The following is a 15,728-nucleotide window of genomic DNA, read 5'->3' on the forward strand; positions in this document are numbered from 1 at the left end:
ATCTTACGCAGTACTCGTTCCCTCTTCTAGAGAGAACCGAGGTTACGTTAGTAACCGAGTACGTTTTCTCTTTGACTTTGCAAAAGTTATTAAAAACGCTAGTTGTAATTATTATTTTTTTTTAGAGGTAAAACCAAATTTATAATTGACTGTACTTTTTGAACTATTTCCTATTGAGTAAATAATTATTTTATATCTGGGATTTTTTTCTTAACTAATAATAATATTTTAATAAATATTTTAACCCCCCCAAAAAATTTCAGTGCATTGTGTCACTGTATTTATACAAAAAAGCTGTATGACTAATTTGTAATTACCAATATTTGTTTTAATTTAGTAACGTTTTTAAAACGTTCCACTAACAAGTAAGAATAACGTTTTGATGCTAACGTTTTTAGAACGTTTATCAATGACATGTTGGCACAACGTTACTTTGGTAACTTTGAGAGAACTTTTATCTAAGTTAATCAGCATTGTGATAAAAGTGTCTAATTCATTCAACAAGCAAAATGCACTCAACTTAAATGAATACTGCTATTTTCCTGTACATAATTATTTTATATTCTGGGATTTTTTATTCTGACCATAAAAAATATTTAAATGAAATAGTTCAATAATGTCAGTGCATTGTGTCATTAGTTGTGTCACTGGATTTACAAATTATGTTTCTGAAGTTGATTTGCAGAATAAAAAGCTGTATAACTAATTTGTAATGACTAATATATATTTTTTAACATAATAACGTTTTTAAAACGTTTATCAATGACATGTTGGCACAAAGTTACTTTGGTAACTTTAAGAGAACTTTTATCTTAATATATATTTTAACAATAACATTTTTAAAACGGTCCACTAACAACGTAAGAATAACGTTTTAATGCTGATGTTTTTAGAATGTTTATCAATGACATATAACGTTGGCACAACGTTATAATAACATTATAGCAAGAACGTTTTTGATAACTTTTAGAGAACTTTCAGAGAACGTTAGCCAATGTTCTAAGAACGTTCCCTGTTAGCTGGGTTGGTCTAAATTAAAACACAACTAATCCGAGGATCAGCTGTTAAGATAGAAAATTTGAGAAAACAAAGAGTCACTTAAATTTGGAGTCAGATTAAATTATTCATGGAGTCAGAATTAAAATTGGAAATCAACTGTTTAATAAATTAAAGTGATTTTTCCAGAAGCACCCGAAAAGACATACACGACATCAGACACCGTCTTTGGGCCAGTGATTGGAGTTTACAGGGTAGTTAGACCAATCGGATCAAGACATTCTGAGCGGGAAAGAGTTTCTTTGTCTCAGCTCGAATGCTTAATTTGCATGGTTGATGACGGTGTCAGGACTTTGTCATTTCTACTCCAAATGATGGTAAACACAGTATAATACATTTTATCATAACCTACTACATATATTTAGCTTTGGCACACCGAGAGGTTTAATTAGATACCAAGATTGATATATCTGAAAGATACAAACCTAGAGATACATTCTTATTCTTTAAAATAGGCACTTAAGAGTTCAAACTACACACTAGGAAATCACAACTATGTCAATATAAGGGGCTAATCATACATGCATACTTTAATACATCATATACACTTTTGAATCACTTATATTCTGAATTAAATGCAAAGAATGTTGGTGTGTGTATTTGGAATCTCAGAGGTCTTTTTCTGGCCACCTGGATTTCTTGCTTGCAGAGAAAGGGGATTTGAATAGATAATGATCTCCTTTGAAGCTCACAGCAGAGGAGTTTGGAGATGGTTCTGTTAAACTTCCACTCGGTCACAAACGTGTCAAAGGGGCAATTTGATTCAGACTCATCGGCGCTAAGCTGTGATTTACCTTTATGAGGTTGATGGTTAAAAGCTTTTCTGAATCTTAAAATGACAAGTCACCGTGAGATTGTCTATACGCTACAACAATATGTCTTAAACAGAGTCATATTAACATTGTCTGTACAGTGTCCAAACTTCCGTGCGAGAGTATTAGCCTGGGCGTATAAAGTTCTACATTGTGTAAAAATCTCTTCATCATCAGACATGTCCTCTGTGAAGATATGCCCAAGATACTTGATTTTACTTGTGACCTCAAGAACAACATTTGACAGAAAGAAGTCCGGAAATTTCATAATCTTCATGATTCAAAATGATGAAGATGATCATTCATGATGATTCAAAATTTCATGTCGAGGAAACAACACAAAATTCACAGAAAGTGTGTGAGATCGAGGCACACTTTCCTTCCCGCTCTGATACAGTGGCCTTACTAATGTGCTCTGCATCTCAGATGATAAAAATGCACAATGAATGAATGTACTGCACTGCAAAAAATGCTTTTCTTACTTAGCCTTTTTGGTTGTTGTTTCCAGTCAAAATATCTAAAAATTCTTAAATCAAGATGCATTTAATTACTACATAAGAAAAACTCTGGGTTTATCTAACAAAACCTGCTCCCGACCAGGTTAGGTTCACAGAGTAAGTTACCATGGTAACTAGGGGTGTAACGATACACGTATTCGTATTGAACTGTTCGGTACGAGGCTTTCAGTTCAGTTTTCGGTACGCATTTTCAAACCGAACGGTTCGTTGGACCATTTTTCCTGCCGACCAAAATTTCGTTATTTCAAATGTAGGCGCGATGCGTGTGGCAAGCGCGCTCATAATGTAAGAGACGCCGGCGCGACCACAACATTGCCCAACATCAAATGGCAAACGTAATGCAAGCGGAACGAAACTGCTCGTTATTGTGTGGTTGAAGGACCGTTTATCAGTTTAGACCAGTGCAGCGCGAGCCGATCTTGATCATGCGACACTGTTACTACACAGCGCTAATAAGAGATCCAGTAAAGAAAGCATTTGAATTCGCCACAGAAGTAATAACATCGCTGCGAGATCTAGTGAGAAACATTCACATTTCTCCATTATTAACGGATCAAACAGCGCTGACGTGGAAACCTGGAAGAAACATTGTGCCATGAATGAACTATCCAGTGTCCACAGATCAGCAACATTCACCATGGATTTACTGTAGTAACACTAAATGCAACCATGGAAGTTTGGCAGGAATAGTAGGCTATAATGCCTTCAAGTAACATTACGTTGGTTTTATTTTGACATTATTAATACAATTGCTGCCCTCAAATGTTAATCTGAACTAAAATAAACCTTTGTTTATAACTACTACAATATTACATTTCATTTTTTCCAAGGAGCTGTTTTGTTTTATATGCTCCCAAGAAGAGTCAATTATAGCTCCAGAACTGCTCAAAGTAAAAAAATATCATACTTTATGATGTTAGTTTAAATTAAAAAAAAGAATAAAAAAATTAAATCAAGGAAATTTCTCTGCCATTTCTTTCTTTTTGCTGTATCAAAAACGTACCAAACCGTACCGAACCGAACCGTGACACAAGTGTATCGTATCGAACCGAACCGTACATTTTGTGAACCGTTACACCCCTAATGGTAACTGACTCTGAGTATAAGTTACCTCTCTTTCAGAAACGGGCTTGACTTACTCTGCTTTCTCAGGTTTGACATACCTCCCACTCTGAAACAGAAAACCCAGAGTTTCCCTCATTTCAGTGTTAACATACTCAGTTTTCACTTAACCTCCTTTCTGAAACAGGCCCCTGAACTGAACAAGCAATCAATCAAACACCATAGAAACAAACAGGTGAAAGACAGAACTGAACTGATTGATAGAACACAGACAGACTGTCAGTGAAATGTGACCCAATTCAGATTTTTTGCTCCTATGTGACACAGATGGGATGTGTTCTATGACCGTGTAAACAGGAAAAAAACGCATGCATGCGGATATTTCCAGATCGGTTTAAGGCCTCATTCATATGTGGAAATAAATCAGATATAAATCAGATATGTGCCAATGCGAGTGTCATGTAAACAGGCAGATCGGGTTTTCTGAGGCATTAGGCAACGTCTCCGCGGTTTAATGACGAGAGAAACACAGACGCGCTTCTGCAAAGAGACGGAACGTGGTGTAGGAGAGGAATGTGGACACACGTTGACACAACATATCAAAGGTTGCCTCATCCTAAAATTTCCTAAAAATCCTTACAGACCCACTGCTCCTCGTTAAAGCCACAACCTGCTCCCGCCAGTCCTGAGATCTCTCTCACACACAATAACTGAAGCTCATGCACAGGCTGCATTGATGATGGCCCTCTTCGTCCTCCTCCGCCTCATAATCATGGTGATGTTTGGCGAACTTCACATATATCGCAGAGATAGCATCAAGCATACTTCGCGTTCGTCCATCTGTGCAAGAACCCTTTTTAAGCATGCGTGATGTTTCAGATAGTATGGCAGGTGTAAACACATGAACCGGATATGGGTCACAGCTGAAAGAACGTGTAAACGGACGGTCCAAAAAATCGGATATAGGCAACAAATCAGAATTGGGCATCAAGACCTGCAGTGTAAACCAGGCCAACGACAGACTGACAATGTGACAGATGCATACCGAAAACTTTTAAACTGGCTATGATTAAACCGCTTATTAAATAACGCAACTTGATCGTAGAATTAGTCAATTACAGGCCGATCTCGAATCTACCCTTTCTGTCAAAGATACTAGAAAAGGCGGTATCCTCACAACTATGAGCCTTTTTAGAAAGAAACACCTTTTTTCTCTTAGAAAGACCGAGACATGACCACAAGTCCCTGAAGTGTCAGCAGAGACTGTGTGAACTACTCTCTCCCTGTGAAAGCCTCATCGACACGACAAAAGTTATCAAAATGACTCCCGTTCACATGGATCTGCTGTATTATGCTGTGATTGGCCATGTCACTTTGTAAAGAAAGACTACGATACCGCGCTCATACGCATATAATACGCATGTGCATGCCGTCACTGTTCTCACAGATTCACGTTTATGAAGTTTACATGAAGATGATAACGGTATCGTTTTCACTCGCCTTCAAAACTTGCATTTTAAACCTGTTTCTCAGGCCACCATAGCGCCGCTTTCGTGTAGATGAACGGCCAAAATGCATTAAAAGTTTTCTGTCTTCAATTGAAAACGGTGTTGTGTAAGCAAAGTTAATGACTAATGATTATAATATATATAATAAAGCAAAATAATAAATCAAAAGCTTACTTCAGCTGGACAATGGCTTTCTTCTACAGCTGCTGTACAGCCAAAACAATATCTGTCGCATTATTTTCCTGTTATCTCTGTAAAGATGCTTTGAAACAATCTGTGTTGTAAAAAGAGCTGTATAAATCAAGGTGACTTGACTAGATGTGTAAGGTTTGAGGGCGAACCAAACACAAATGAATCTTCCAGGTGATTTGTTCAAACATAATTCCACACAGAACTCAACATTCCAGACCCCAAATCACCAATCCAGAACCATAAAATCCAGGCTCCAGCAAGTCTACGCTAAGAACTTTATGGCCAACTAAAGCAACTAAAGGAAGAACGTTGTCAATGTTAGATGGTTTGGAAAAAGACTGATTGGTTCAGAGATGGCAAAGCTTAGAGCCCGATCAAGATAAAGGCAGATGTTGCTTGATCCCACGACAGATATACAAAACAGGTCTCCTTCTTCTTAAGGAACTCTTAATGACCTCAAGGTTGAAATCTCTTAAAACCAAAGGGACTGAGACTTTACCTATAAAAATACATAAAATCATCCCAAATCAATTATTGATGGACTTATAATCAAACATCGTTCAACTACATAATTCTATATTGTGTCTACAAACTGTGTGTCTAATCTGCTTAGATCCCATATAAGTCATGTAATTGTTATAACTATTAGATGTTTGAATGAAAGTGTGTCTTGTTTCCTATCAGTATGATCATATGTTCTTAATTCAAAAGATGGCTTGATTGAAATCTGTGTAAAATGTTTTGTATTCTTATAATAGGAATGATGTCTAAACTGTGGCCTCTGTACTCTGCTAGTGCTGGAGAGTAAAGAGATCGCAGATAACACATGATTTACAATGAGAGGAGGGGGGGGGGGCAGCCCTGCTATTTTCGTCTCGTTTTCGATACCCTGAAGTGGAGGGGAAAATCAAAAACTATTTTCGATGTGAGGACGGAACACTGTCTGGCCCCAAGCCTGTGGGGTAGACAGAGCAATGTGCGTTCGCTGCTCATCATTTTAATTCCTCAGAATTAAATGCAGCCATAAACACTGGATGTAAGTGAAACATGGTCTGAATGGTAGGCTGAATTAATTTATCTAACTTCTTAAAGTCAGATAATATTCGATTTTGATTTCTTAGAATTAAATGCAGCCATAATCACCAGACAATACAGTTTTAATATTTATTTATACGGTCTCGTAATCTACACGCTGCCTCAGCAACCGCGAGATTCGAGTCGTTCACAATATATTTTGCTTTCATCTCTCGAGAAGAAAGTCAATGGGCGTGAGGCTGAAACACACGAAAACGGATGTAAGCGTCAAGATATTTCTCAATGAACACAGCCAGCACCCTCAGGAGCTGACTGTGCATGCCTCGCACCCACACAAAATCTTTATTGCAGAGTAGACCCGTAATCTATGCGCTGTCTCGGCAAACACGAGATCAGAGCCACTAGATTCTGTATTGCAATGCAGACCTTCATTTGAAGTTCTTACGGGACAAACAACACCAAATAGGACATAAAGTTTGACACAGAGCGCTTGCTGAAGAGCAAAAAGCTAACTCTGTTGTGTCCCTTTCTAGCTTCCGACTATGCCGTCACGTGTTACGTCATGACGCAGCACCAATCAGGATTGGATCAGTTTCATTCATACTTCAGATGCGTTACGCTTATGGCGTTCCCCAAAGTGTCGTCATCGACGCAGTTCAAGTTCCGTCGAAAGGGAAGTACTTTGACCCTGATAATTGTCACTATTAGGCTATACATAAATGTTGTGTTTCAATGGAAATTAATCTTACCATTAATTCCACTAGACAAAAGCCCTTAAAATCAACCATAAAAGGTTCAACTGAAATTGATGTAATTTCAACATAGCTCTCCACACATTTTGCTAATCAATCATGGAAAGTAAAGTCATATGTCACTACACATTACAGAAAGCTTACTATCTGCTGTTGACATTGTGTCTTAAGAACAAATGGGGAAACAAAATTAAGTTGGTTACAAACTAATTAGCCTCTAGTGTGGACTACAAAAAGTTAGAACTTACAAACAGCAGGTTTGGAGCACCCTACCCTGGACTTCAATCTTTAGACAAGACACTTAGCCATAATCACTGCAGTATAAATATCCAAAAGGCACAATTTTGTTTGATAAAGCATTCATTGTGTACTTAGCATAACACATTATTTATTAGAGGTAAGTTTTGAAATAAAAAGTGTCTTTTCTGCTAGATGATTAAACACTTTGAAATAAAAGCTCTGGATTATATCAGCAGTTAGCTATCATTTTTCTTCTCTCATATAGAAATCTGTTTTGGTAATTAGTGAGCTCAATCTATAGAATAAAAGCATTCCATCTGGTGTGGAGATTGAATGTTTGGTTTATTCTGTGTTGCAGGTTCAGGCACGATGAACGGCATTATTCCCAAGAGCAAAGCAAAGGGCACTGACTTCTGTGGAATGAATGGCTTCTGTTATATAGTCCGCTCTGATCTCGGCTGCTATATGCAGTCAAGTGATTTCAAAGAAGGTTCAGACATCTCTATTTTCAGTCTGCACCCTTCCTGCCAAAATGGAGACCATTACCTTGGTGATTGGGAAGGCAACTTTTACATCATCAAGGGCAATTCCTACCGCAGAGTCACCAACCTGATGACAGACAGCGATGCTAAAGTTTTCAGCCTTCATCCCAACTGCCAGGGTGGAGACCACTACCTCTCAGCCTTTCGCATATTTTACATCATCTTCCAAAGAGAAGGGACTTACCGAAGAACAACAAACATGAATCACGACTCGGATGCTGTAAAAAACGACCTGCATCCCAACTGCAGAAACGGCCTCTATTACTGGGGCCTGCCAGACCACTTCTCCTTCCTAAACCCAGTCTCAGATTGGGGAGTTGAGTACTACAATGGGACCAACTTCAACAAAAATAAATGCACTGGTGTCTATTCTGTTCATCCAGATGTGCTTAACTTCCTTCCTGGTGGGCTGTCATTAACTATAGGCCCATCCTTTGGCATTTGGGAGAATATTAAAACTATAACTAATGACAGCAATACACCAGTGACATGGCAAAAGAGAATCAATAAAAAGGTTGGCTACAATAAGAAGATGTCGTCTCAGATCACACACAACTGGAAGATAGCCACATCATCCACTGCTGAATCTGGAGATCTTTCAGGGCTAATTGCGAAGTTGCAGTTCTCCTTTTCTACAGAATATGGAGGTTCACACGTCAGCACTGAAAACGAAAGCTGGAATGAAGCGACTGAAGTGGAAGAACAACTCACATTTAAACTGAAGCCAAATGCGTCTTTATATCTGTGGCAGTACAGACTGGGTCTCGGTCAAGAACCAGTGTTATTCTGCAGTTATTTAAAGATTGACGATAAGCCAAACCCTCCAACTAAAGTCCCGCTGCCACCCGCACAATCATGAAAACATATCAGGATGATTTAACTCAAGGATAACCAAGTGCTACAGTTAAATACCTTAATTATAACTTCTCAAGCAATTATTCTGCATGCTTTGCTTAAAATTAAGCTAAAAAATGTTTTATATAGATAAGAGATTTTTCAGTTACAGATGATGTAACCGCAAATTACAACACTATTCATTATGGTGTTATTGAAACTTTGCCTTTATGATTAAAATAATCCGACTTTAAATCTCATGAAATTCCTTCTTAAAATCTCACACATGTAACCCAACTGCCAAGGCCGCCTTAATGCACGGGCTTACCTGGGCTGAAGCCCAGGGGCCTCCCAAGTTCAGGGGCCTCCCATGTTCAGGTTCATGATGAGCTGAAAAGGTCATATTGTTTTGTAACTTGTCAGATTTTGTCGCTAGTCTCTATACTGTGAAGTCGCTTGTGGGCGTTGGTAGTGCTGTCGCTCTAATGTTATTGGTAGACTGCTCGTCTGGCCACATCTATACAAAACGTATTTTAACTATATTATTTTAATTTGACTAGGAATTAGGCTCGAAAGAAACAGTATGCTGTTCGGGAGAGTGTTTTTATATTACCACACAGCAGTGTTCAGTGGATTAAATAATTTACTAGATTAACGATCGATCAATCTATAAATTAAACTCACTCATACTGTCATAAATTACTAAAACGTCATCCGAATTTGACAAATAATACATTTTCTTGTCCCTAATAGTCAACATAATGCAGGGGAAACTGTAAAATGAACTGCAGCAGTGCTAAACTTGCATCGTAAAACTACAACACTCGATCTATAAATGAATGAAACTCACTGAGACTGTCGACAGTTTCTTTTCCATGCATCATTTTATTATATCCATGTTTGTGGTTAGTTACAGTCAAATCATATAAAACAGTGAAATCGCCCTTGAACTCTTCTGTCTTGCCTGCACTGCACTCGAGACGGTGACGGGAGCTGAGCGCCACTGAAAGGCTTCTTTCCTATTGGTTGTCGCTCGCAAAAATCGCTTCTCATTTGCATAAAGTTGAAATTTAGTTGCTGTGTGTGATTGTTAAATAAAGTGTCTTGTGTTTATGCTCAAGTGGGCTCAGTGATATGTTAATCACAATATTATGGTGTTTTCTGGCTCAAAGAGGGAAAACTCACTGTTGTAGGTCTCAAAAGAAACTAATGCATTTTGTGATGTAGATTACCTAGATATTACACTTTTTTTAAATGAGACTCTATAAATCGAGGGGATGGGGGGCCTACAAAACCTCTCAGCCCCGGGGCCTAACATAGGTTAAGGCGGCTCTGCCACCTGCAGATCTTTCAATATGGTGGCTAAATCAGGCTTTGGGAAATTTTATTAGAAAAAAATGGGTACTCGGTTTATATTACTGTAGATGTAGTCGAAGTCGACTGAAATGTTTGATTCACAAGTCATAAAAGCGCTGCATTCTGTACTCATTTGGAGTATACATGTAGGCTAACAGGGTTTTTAGTTTTTTGTTTACATATTTTTCACGTTTTACTTTATGGCATATACCATTTGGATTTTGCTTTTAATAAAGCTGGATACTGCTTTTAAAGTGGTGTTTTTATTGCCATTCTTTTTATTAACCAAAAAATCATTGGGCCTCATTCATGAAACACGAGCAGAACGAATTTTTGTGTAAATCGTGTGTAAAGTGGTTCTGGCGTAAATTTTCGGATTCATTAAAATGTTCGTATTTTCCAAATGTTAGTTGGTACGAAAGAAATCTACACCTGCTCCCAGCCACGCGTAAATAGTGCGTTTAACATCCGAACGTTTCGCTTATTAATAAGGCTGCATTTTAATTCACCTTAATCGGGTACATATTTACACAGCATTTTGAAAAAATATTATGTATAGTAATTACATACGGGTTTTCTTTTTACTTTTATTACGAGAGCCAGTAATAGCATCTGCAAACGGAACACAAGTCCGCAAGTCTTTTTAAAATTTTCTTTTTAAAGCTGTTTATTCATTTTTCTTTTTCTTTTTTTAATATTCAAGCTGTTTATTCATTATTATTTTTATTTTTTTATTTTTTTTTTACAAGTCCGCAAGTCACAAGTGTTGCAGTCAAGCTTCATGTCGAACCATTTTCTTTTCACTTCTGGGACTGTTCGATTAACAGATGAAACTCCATTAACTGCATCTGTAATATATGCTGCCAAGCTTCCTTTTTTATAGGACCTGATACGCCACTATGTAGGCTACGCTTGAAAATAAAATGTGGCGTTTTGAATGAACTTCTGATAATAAAACTTCAATTTCTGCATCTGAGAAATTTCTCTTCTTCATTCGCTTTTGAGAAGACATGTTGAAATCCTTCGTTTGGTGTCATAATATGATGCCCATATAGTTGTCAGTCGGTTTTAATGGGCGGGATTTATGGTAATTGAGAATGAGCGTGCCATTTACGACTGATTAGAATTCATACACACACACACACATTTCACTATCACAGCTGACGTTTACGAAGTATTTGTGAATCAGGAGAAGAGTTTTCGGGAATGTCTCTTACGCGCAAATCACTCACATATTTACTCGTATATTTACGAATGTTTCATGAATGAGACCCATTGTTGTGGTGTCTCCCAGATTGCACACACACACACACACACACACACACACACACACACACACACACACACACACACACACACACGTCTGTTTGATGTTTGATTGTTTTTAGGAATATGCAGAAGATGCTGGAAAACCAAAGAGTTGCAGGTCCTGCAGGATTTTTCTAAGAATGTTGGTCAGTATAACACATTTCTGTTAAATCAGTTATTCTGCATTGTAAAAATATAAACATCTGTTAAGTGAAGTAGCCTAGTTAAGGTAGCATTAAATAATAATAAAAAAACATGCAATTTTCATGATCCCTCTTATTTAGTTTTAAATATTTACATTTTAAGATTCTGTAAGGTGTATGTACAGTAACCTTATGTTTACACACAACTGTATGTGTGTTCTTCTGTAGTGTTGGTAATGTTAATCTTCTTGTAAGTCATGTTTTAATTTCTAAACAAAAATAAATTAATAAAATGAAATCCATGTGAAAGAGGAAGTCATGTGCAGACTTTCATAGTGGAATTTAAAGCTGCAGCATGGAAGATATTTTGGTTAAAAATAAAACAAAAATCAATTATTGAGCAAATACATGATCAAAATAAACACTGTCTCCTTGCTTTACCCTGATTCACAACGGTAAGTTTATACTAATGATTTAAAATTTCACGGATTTCACAGGAAATGTCAGTTTCATGTCTTTCTCTTTTAGGAGAGATTCTGTTCTTCCCAGCCTCTCCGACTGTAGACACATGTCTGCCATTCTCATACAAGTCTCTAAATCATAGCTGATGTAATAGTCACTAGGTTCTTTCAGCTTAATATGAAACAGCTCTGGTGACCTTCATCCACACTTCACTACAGCGTTCACTGCACTTGTTGTGGTTTGGTGTGTGTTCCTTATTCTAACCATAGCCAAACTAACTTAAATGCCAAATAGTTGGCCCTTATTTTTATGGCTATCTTTTAATATGTTAACATGTTATTTTCTCTTTTTTTCCCTACTGTTTGTTTTATTTCTTCTCATTCTTTTTTTTATTTTATTAACTCAGATTTAATTGTGTACTTCCTCAGAATGTAGGCAGCCAATTTTTAGATTAGTTCACCGCAAAATGAAAATGTCCTGATAATTTACTCACCCCAATGCCATCCAAGATGTAAATGCCTTTCTTTCTACAGTGGAAAAGAAATTAAGTTTTTTGAGGAAAATATTTCAGGATTTTTCTCCACACAATGGACTTCAACGGTCTCCAAATTGTTGAAGTCCAAATCAATGCAGTTTCAAAGGGCTCTGCACGATCCCAGCTGAGGAATAGGGTCTTATCTAGCGAAACAATCGGTCGTTTAAAAAAAAAATATATATATATATACTTTTAACTAACTCTAAAAAAAACTATGGGACTCAATGAGGATAGCAACAAATACAGTATGAAACCGACAGGGAAACAGAGGTTTCCCAGAGGTTTGACGATTATGATTTCTCGGTTGAATGTGATATGGTGTTTGACAGTATTATTAATGATGATGCTGAATGGTTAGAGATGAACCCTAAATCCATCAACAAGGTCTTCAAGCTAATCAATGTAAACAAGGCCACAGGTCCAGACGGCATCTCTGCTTTTCTATTAAAAACGTGCAGATGAACTGACCCCTGCCTGGTGCCCCATTTCCCAGAGGTCCCTCCAGTCTCACACTGTACCAGCACAATGGGAAAAGGCAATTATTATACCTGTCCCTAAGAAGCCCTGCCCTGCCCACAGGAGAATAATGATCTTAGGCCTATTGCCTTAACTTCTGTTGTGATGAAGTGCATGGAAAAGCTCATTTTGAGCAAAGTAAAGCTAGATGTCGGCCCACAGTAAGATCCTTATCAGTTCGCATACACACATCGGAGAGGCACTGATGATGCAATCAACAGTTTAGTTCACCTAGTTACCAGGCATCTTGAGAATAGGGTCTATGCCAGACTGTTTTTTGAAGCTTTTAGGGTAACCCTTCCTTTTACAGTCCCCTAATTACTAGGTATTTACCGGGTAAATATATGGTAAGTTATAGTTGGTTATTGGTAATTACCACAGGTAACAAGTATGTAAATTACCTCGTATGTCCTGCAACGTTACCAAGGAAAACATGACAATTTACTCAGTCTTCTGGGATTCTATGAGTTTACTATTTGTGCTGTTTTAGCACTTGGCTGGCTAGAGTATACTTCTGGATGGTTAAAAGCTTAAGTTTTAAATGATCACACACACATTACAGCATTCTTAAACACGTATCAGGTGAAGGCTGATCAAAGCTGTGGTTTTACCTTGGCTGGAGGAGACTCGACCTCCACAAGATCCCTGGCCTCATGCTCGATGTTGGTGTGAAGTACAGCATCAGGACTTCCCAGAGGAGAACACTGAGATGTACAGAGGAAAGAGTGTTATAGGAATCGCAATGGCATAGGAAGATTAATATTATACAACAGTTGATTCTGTGTTGGCCTCTTTCAGAAGCTTTGGTGTTACTTACACCAAAGCAAGGTCATGCTATACAGATATATAGTCATGATCTCATTGATCTGTCTACATGTCTGCCTATAATCAACCCAACATTAAAATATTTTTAAAAAATCAAGTGTTTGCAAGTTTTCAAATTTTAACTTTCAAAAATGGTTTAATGTCAGTCCACATTATGGTTGTGTGAAACAAAGTATAATGCACAATAACTTGACCCTGTGTCTTTTCTGTTTCAAAGTAAGCTTTCCAGGGCAGTCGAGCTCAAGCAGAGGAGAACCATACTGAGGTCGTTCTGAAGCGGCACGATTCTCCATCAATGAAGGTCCTCGGTTTTTACTCACTTTGGTTATTGTAAAACTCTTTTGTTGCTTAATTATAGGAAAGGACTGTTAACTAAAGACTCCTTTGAAGTAAAAAAAAAAAAAGTTTCAAATGTTAAACCTAAAATGATTAAAAAAAATATACAAACCGAAAAATATAGTACCCCAATAAAGAAAAAGTAACAAGTACAATTAACAAGTATTTGTAGAAAATTGACTGAATCTCCAATTTTAGGTGCATTTAACAAAGCAACACCCTTGAGCGACCTTGACTCTGCCTCAACACATCTCTGCTCTCAGACTCTCTCTTGCTTCCCAGAGCTATGACTGGACTGTCCAGGGTAGAAGGCTTAGATATACAGAGGAAACAAGCAACACAAGTAATCAGGGCACAAAACCCGAAGGACACACACAGGTAAAGTGAAGACCGGGTTTATTTGCAGAAGTATAATATCACCAGTGGTGGAAGCAGGTAAGTGACTGAAGACTGTAGAGTACTGGATGAATCTGGAAGTTGATGAGAGTAATCTGATGAAGGTTCAGGTATGGAGATCGAGCCTGTAGACAGGAGACTGGAGACAGGAGATAAGAGACAGGAGATGGATGAACTAAGCAGATGGTAAAAGATATCTCAAGGAAAGGGAGTCAGGTAGAGTTCACTAAGGGAACAACGAGACCAGACAACAGCTGTGAACTGCAGTGTGAAGGGTTATATCCTCCTGAGACCCAGAAAAAAAAAAGTGTTTTGAATTTAGTTTTTTTCCATGTCATCACACTGTTTAGAACACAATAAACAAATGGTAAAAAAAACATTTTTGAAAAATTATATTTTATTCATACGTTATGCTATGTCCTCTGTAGTGGACGCCAGGACTAAGTTGTTTAAAAAATAAAATGACAAGAAATTATATGTATAGGCAAAAACAATGGGATTTTTTTTTCAATCACCAATACATTTTGGGGTTTCAGGATTTTTTCAACCAAAATTTGTATAAAGATTATTCTCAACTATGTTATGAAAGAAATAACGGAATGAATTGATACACCATTTTACTTTATGCAATATGTGGGTAAAATGGCCGTAAGTTAATATTCCCATTCAATGCAATGTATCTCTACACTGTATCTAATTTGCACATTAAAGTGTTCTTGGAGCAACATTTAATGAAAAAAGAAGTGTAATAATTGGAGTAATAATTGGCAACATTTTAATAATAATATCTAATATTTCATAGGAATATTGATGTATAATTTATTTCCATATTCACTTGTTGTGTCTCCTAAAATGCCTGATAAAGACGATGTAAGTCCTGATGTCTCTACAGTGGACACGTGTATGACATCAACGCCCTGTTCTGTAACAGAAAATATTTTTTTTATTTGAAACCCCATAACATTTTCCTGAGATGTTGTTTTATGAAATACAATTTGAAAAGTAGTCCAATTTAAATTATAATTACAATATATTATCATATTTCCATAAGAATGCTACATTTGATCACTAAATTAATGTCAGACATTTTTAAAGACCAAGGAGAAGTTGTTTTCATGGTGAAACCTCCAAACATTTGATATATCTGAAAAGTCCTGAATGTGCTCTTTACAGGACACCCAGGTGGTGTCATGTGACATGTATGATGTCAGAGAAATTCACTAAAATATAATGTCCACTACAGTGGACAAAAGTCTATTCTTGGGTCCCAGGAGGTTAAAGTGCTGGGTGATGATCAGGT

Source organism: Leuciscus leuciscus (assembly GCF_965113295.1).
Source record: "Leuciscus leuciscus genome assembly, chromosome: 7".
NCBI classification, from domain to species: domain Eukaryota; kingdom Metazoa; phylum Chordata; class Actinopteri; order Cypriniformes; family Leuciscidae; genus Leuciscus; species Leuciscus leuciscus.